General features: G+C 39.7%; 1 pseudogene; it reads right to left on the bottom strand.

The window, feature by feature from the left end:
• Nucleotides 1-789: 789 nt before the first annotated feature.
• On the bottom strand, nt 790-4,967 carry LOC147418278 (uncharacterized; annotated as a pseudogene).
• Between the last annotated feature and the right edge of the window lie 2,061 nt (nt 4,968-7,028).

Below are 7,028 nucleotides of genomic sequence, written 5' to 3'. Positions count from 1 at the left end.
ACCTCTCCACCCACCCAATGGCCTCTCCTGTTCAAAGCATTAATCATTAAAAAGGCTTACAATGATTATTACTATCTTATACAAGGCTCATATAACCAACACTCACCTGTTGTGGACACCATGATTAGAAGACATCCTGAATTTGCTAGCGTCGAGAATGCCAAATGAACTCCAGCACATACATGATCCTCAATGAAAATATCCCAATGAGGTAGAGTAGAGGAGCCTACTAGGGATTCGCCAAAAAGGAGATCCAAGAAAATGAAATCAGCAGTCCATGGAACGGATCTCCCTTCGAAAGTATATAATATAGCCTCTAAACGTACCCGTGAAAGATGCTCATGTACAGGGGTAGATGTGGGATTGTGGACTCCCACCCTGAAGTCTGTAGCAATGGCAATGTAGTCCCCCACTATGGCCATGCATTGTGTGTCAACGGAGCTAGATATGTATGTAGTGGAGACTCCACAAGATAAACAAATGAGATAGTTTTTCTAGCCATGATCGTGCCAGAGGACACTGAAGCATCACAATGAGATAAAATAAGCCATGTATGAAGCATGTTTTAGGAAAGCATTAACAAACGTTCATGAAGCATACCTGGCATTGGGTCCACCTCCTCCTCTACGACTATATACACAAATGTTTTCTTTTCCTTGTGAGAGTTGCGTGCATCTCAAACAAAACATTTTAAATCAGAGTACTACTAACTTATGATTGTTTGGTATTTCCAAGAGGGAAACATACCTGCATGTCTCTCCTCTAGTCTACCTACTGGTGGTTTTTGCATCATAGCATCCCTCGACATCGCCTCATGTAACTCTCTTTCACGACCAAGAACATGACCTTTCTCCATATCTATCCACCATGGACAATTCTCAATCTCCCATGGACTCAAGGTGCGCATACTAGAGGGGTACATGCATGTAGCTTGAGCAGCCATCTGAGTCCACTGTCTTGCCAAAAAGGGCATGGCAAGTAATACATTCTTGGATACCAAAAACATAAAGAGTCTACAATGAATAGTAAGCAAGTTACATGAAGCTAGTCGCATAGACATAACAAATTAATAAATTGTTTACTTGAAAGCCAAACGTTGTGCTGCCATTTGTAATGTATCTACCTTCTTCAATGCCTGCTTCTCCACATCTTTTATCTTTGCTCCAAAGAGACACTTAAATTGGAAACAAAAAGGGCCTAGCTTCAAATTTTATCTCCTCAAAAAAGAATGTAAGGGTAGAGTCATGTGGCAAAGGCACACCATCGAGCACATCCATAAGATCCGACACAATTTGAAATTCCCTTTCAAAGACCCGTGCCAAAAAACGTCTCTGCAAAGCCATCTATAGTCCCAAAAGAAAAAAGAAATGAGACACCACAACATATTCAAGATTAATTATACAAGACAATCTTACATGTGAAAGACGTGATCTCCTTTCTTAACACCATATGAACCCTTGTAATCTTATCCGCTTCCAGCAAAGAAACCCAATGAATCTTGTTTTGAATAGGGACATCTTGGAGTGCTATTAAGTTCAACTTCTCAAATGTAGCCCAGCTATCATTACCCCATTTTAGAGACAAAACCCTTGCCAACCAATCCGTCCCAAGGTTGGGATCCACAATGTTAAGCAACTGCGATATTATTATGAACATGACAAATTACTCTAATTATGTATTGTACCATTTGCCACAAACAAAGAGTAGATCCAAAAATAAATAAAGTACCTTTCCAATACGATCTTGATATTTGTGTCTAATCTCGTGATGAATTCTCTCCTCTGTTTTTTTTTATGTCTTCGTCAGACAAACCATGTTTTACATTCGACATTCTCTACCTTTTTCTTTTGTCATTTGAATCTAAAATCAATTTTTAACTTGATTATATTACTGATCATGCATGATATTGACAAAAGAAAGCATGTAGTTTGATACGTACATCATAAACCAATCTACCAACGTAACGTCGAGTGAGCAGATACCAAGGCTCGGAACCTTTGGCATACTTTTTTTATACAACTGCAATAAGATTTTGAACCTTTTTAGGTAAATCCTTTAAGTACATCACATGATCCGCCGCACAAATGTGTGTGATATTAACGATCTCATCCACGAAGATGAGTGAGAACCAAAGCATGAGTATTCATGCTGCATTAATATACAAAAGAAGCATTCAAATGTACAATAGCTTAAATATTAGCAAAGCTTGCACAATCGAACACTTACAAGTTAATTCTTTACAAACTGCTTAGCAATGCTATCTCAAGCACTTTAGTAGGATATATGATAGTGCACAAAACGTGACAATGCTTCTCCTTTGAAGTGGAAAACCTTTCTTTAATTGCCTCTGTCCAAGCTACTATACGATGATTCCCTTCCCAAACATAGAACATGTGATTAATAAGATTTTGAAACTTTGTTTTCTTCTCCAATTCACGTTCAAATTCATCATTGATCTCGTTCCAAAGAGGTCCCAATGTTGCTTTAATCTCATCTTGAGTATTCACAAAAAAACTTCAAACAAAATCTAAAGAATTTGAACAATAGCACAAAAGTATTAACATACATGTCACTAGGCTCTCCTCTCTTTTGCATGTCAACAAAAAGACAATGAAAGCTCTTTTTTCTTGCATATAACCTTCTTTCGCGAAGCAGACTTCAAACCACTAAGGGCGTCTCTCAACCCTCTCACCCTTGCATATGGAATCAATCTGTACAAGGGAATGGAGGGACAATCAAAGTAGCTAAAAACATGTGTGCTCTCAAGCATATCCAACCCTCTATGCATGAAGATTTTTTTCTCAATCTCTCAAGCATATCCGACCCTCTATGCATGAAGATTTTTTGCTCATTCTCTACTTCTACTGCTGCTGCGAACCTCGTTTTTTATCTCCCATGGGATTATCTGCAAGCCATTCTCCTCAGGGGCTAGCATTTCATCAATTTGGTGTAAAGATCCATGTCCCATGTCCATAGATAGAATCTCCTCTTCTTGTGTTTTTAACTCCTCTTCCATGTTGGTAACTGAAACCGAAGAGACTTGGTCACTACTATCCACCTGACCAAGAGAGACCCTATCAAGACTCCTCCCTCTCCGGGCACGGCCACGAGATCTAGGACTGATCCAAAATCAATAAGCAAATCAAAATTTTTAGTAGCCTTCTTAAAGAAATCAGTTGATGTCATTAACCATGTCATAAATCAGTCAATTGGACAAAATTTTCTTTATATATAGAACAATATTTCAAAATATACCATAGCTCATGGAACACCTCACATATGTGAAAAAAATTAGATAAAGCTCAAAATATTAAAGAATTTCAACTGATGGTTGTCTATTTATTCCAACATTATCTATATACAAAATAATTATGATTAATTGATTCCAAATATATAAAACTTTGAAGCACCCAGAAGAAGGACGTCCTCTTCGAGCAGATGTACCACTTCTACCTGCCAATGGATCCCCTTGTCTTGACTTGGCCTACAAGCATGACTAGCATTAGGCAAGGTTAAACAAGCATGAAGGCAAGATTATTCGGAAAAGTGCTTTACAACACAAAGCTTTACATCACTGGCTTTCTAGCTCAACAATACACATTCAACATTCGCTTATGAAGCCAAAGGTAAACCAAGGCAACTTGCAAACTAAACTAACAAAAAAGTAAAGCAATGGAGAATCTCTTTGTACATAATGTCACATCTCTTCACAAAAAATGGTGAGTTGCAATGGGCTAAACTAACCGAACACACCAAGGGGAATTACATCAAAGAAAGATTTTACCTGCTGGTAGGGCTGCGTGTCGGTGTGCGATCAATCCAACAATTTAGCTTTGATCAAAGCCATTCCACCCACGGCCAGGATGCAACAGTGCTAGCTGAACAGAATTGATATGATTTGGGTTAATACAGTGGACTTAGGTGGCAACTCTTACTACAGCAGCATGAGTTTCAAGAACTCTCTCTCTCTCTCTCTCTCTCTCTCAATATAAGAGCTAAATTTTGATAGGATTTTCTCTTATGCTATCTAAGGTACCACGTGTCTCCAAGGGCCACGTGATCGGCATGGGCATGAAAGCGAGGTTGATGAGCTCGTGTTGTGCCCGAGTTTGCTGCCCCTTTACAGTCCATAGCCATCGTTGCTGCTAAAGCATTGCTATAATGAGGTTACTACTGCTGTCGCCGATGGCGGAGGTGTTGCAGCTACTATTGAAAGAGGTGCTGGCTTGAAGACCACAAAGGTGCAATTGCAATGACGGTCACGACTACTATGGAAGCCACGCTGATTGAGGAATCGCTTTGCTTTGTGAAAGTCTCTAATATTGTGCCATTTTCAGTCCAAACATGACATTTTCCTACTCAAAACCATATTACTTACTTATCTGCGTTGCACACGTGCAACTCTTCATACAATAGCATGTGCAAATCTTAATACAGCCATGCGGAAGCGACAACATGCGGAGATGATGAGTATTGATAGTGTCTTCACGGTATTAATCCTGCAAGCGATGCTGAGGTCTATTACGCAAGCTTGTAAGCGCAACATATTTGAATAAATCAGCGCTGCTGAGAAAATTTAAATCACCGTGTTTGAATAAAAAAATCAGTGCTGCCGCGTATTTGAATAAATTTATTCAGTGCAAAAACTGCCTTTACAGATTCCGCCTAAACTGCCTTTGCAGACGAATGCGGACCTTGCCTTTGCAGAGGCCGCCAAAACTGACCCTATATTAAATGTTGAGAATTTTGTTGGCTGTTACGTAGTTAGCAGCACTCCTGGAAGCAGCTCCAAATCCCTGCTCGTCGAACTGAAACCTTGCAGCTCTAGCAACGAGCGCGCGCCGGCGCGCACTGCTTGCAGCAACGAAGAAACTTCATCCTCGACTGGCTCATGCCTGTGCTTTTACCACTCGCATGCCCTGTGTTGAACCTGTTCTTCCCTGTCTTGCAAGCCCTCTGTTGAGCATCGTAGCACTTTAGGTTAAATTTTAACTTAACTTTGAAAATTTTATTGTGACAATATAAGAAATTTAAGTTGAATTAGAAATGAAAACGACAAATTTTAACTTAAGTTTAAAAAATTCTTATTGTGACAATGAAGGAACTTTAAGCTCATTAAGAAATGAAAACAACATACTCGAACATGATGGGGGGAAAAAATTTACATGATTAATAAGACAGGTCCTTGAATGCGTGCCGACTATGACGTCTCCATGTTCAAACCGTCCTAAATCATGTCTTTGCGAACTAGGGATATTTTCTTCATTACCCTACACAATAACCCAACTATTCCACACTTCTTGCAGAGTGACCCTATTGCTCCAACTTCCACTGAAACAATTTTATGTAATGGCTAGGCATATTACTATCTATGGACCGAAGGGTGGCCAAAAGCTTATTCCCATGTTTGAAGGCAGCACATATGCCCTGCCTCTAGATTTTGTGAGACGACATTTTTAATTAACTACTGCCTTTAATCTGCATCCTTTAACTTTAAGTGGAGACCAGGTAAAAATTGAAGCTATTGAAACTTCTCATGGTGATGAAGTTTTTCTTTTGAATCACGATCGGTGTCAGTTCTTCAAGGTTTGCATTGCTACAACTCAAACTATTTCACATGGCAGTAGAATCAAATTTGCACCAGTAATAGTCGATTTGGAATTTGATGAGTTTGAGAAGCATGTATTTTCGAGCGTGCTTGATATCATACGTTCAATGCCTCTGCAGAGAGCAACCTGTATGTGGCACTAAAACAAGCAAAAAATATCATTCAAGTTCAAGAGCTGCCTGTGCATTATGATGGGTATGTTGCGTTCGAGTTGCCACCTTCTGCTAACTCCAACGGAATGATAGGAATGGAGCAAAGACATGATAGTCACATGTGGACATAATATGTCACATCTACTAGTGATACTTTTCATGGCATTGTTAGGTTCAGTTGATGCTCAAGTCACTTGTGTTGTCATAACATTGACTGTACATATTATATGAGGACTAGATTAAATAATGAGGTTCATTGGCGTGGTCGCCTGTCAAAGTCCTCCCCACAAGGCATGCTCACACCTGACTATGGAACTTTGACATGCATCCATTGCTCTAAAATGCTTGAATGTGTCGCCATCTATCCTGTAGTTATTTATTACTATATGCCAAGAGATAAGCATAGTTGGACCCGATGTGCATTGCATTTAGGTGAGCATCAACATCCATGTGGAGTAGGAAGGTCCGGATCAAATGAAGAAAAAGTTGCATCGGTGCTACAAACTCGTGCTTTTGCAGATCCATTTACTAACGCGAAGGAGTTGGAGCGTATAGTTGCTCAAGATTTTATCATGGAGAATGCTGACAACAGCAAATGTATTGAAGACTGTGAGTTTGTTGAATTTCTTGACACAATTACACCTTTGTCACACAAGCGAAGGATTGAGAGAATCTTGGAATGTGCCAAACGATAAAAAAATCAGTGCAAAAGGTTTAGAAGTTGTGCTTGATCTAAAGAGCAAGAGTAGGTATCCATACATTCACGATGTTCTTTTTCTTGGCCAACTTGGAGATGGACAATAGCCACATGTATTTAAGATGTCAACCATTGGTCCAGACAGTGGGGTTGATCTGGTTAATCGAATGCATCCGGGTGGAAACTTGGATGATATGTGGGTTTGATCATGTGCATTGTGTGCATGGATGGCCAACAATGTCAGCACATGTTTATGACCCCTTTGTGCATGAACTTATGACAATTGCAACATGTGAATTTACTGTGGAGAATAAGTTTGCGCAAATAGAGTTTTGGAGGATGCTCAATAAGGTGGTTGAAGGCCAAGGGTATGATAAGCCCAAATTCAGAGGGTTCATGGCTGATGAAGCTAATTCAAATTGGATAGCAGTCACAACCGTATATTTTGGAGGTCCCAAAAAGGCTATGCCTACCAAGGAACGATCATGTGTGTTCCATTGAAAGCAATCCATGATCCGTCATACTGTGAAGTGCATTAAACCTTCCTTCCAAGAAGAACACAAGATTACAT

This window comes from Adiantum capillus-veneris, chromosome 30 (assembly GCF_014529385.1).
Source record: "Adiantum capillus-veneris isolate H3 chromosome 30, ASM1452938v2, whole genome shotgun sequence".
Lineage (NCBI taxonomy): Eukaryota > Viridiplantae > Streptophyta > Polypodiopsida > Polypodiales > Pteridaceae > Adiantum > Adiantum capillus-veneris.
This window is presented reverse-complemented; position numbering and strand designations above follow the sequence as displayed.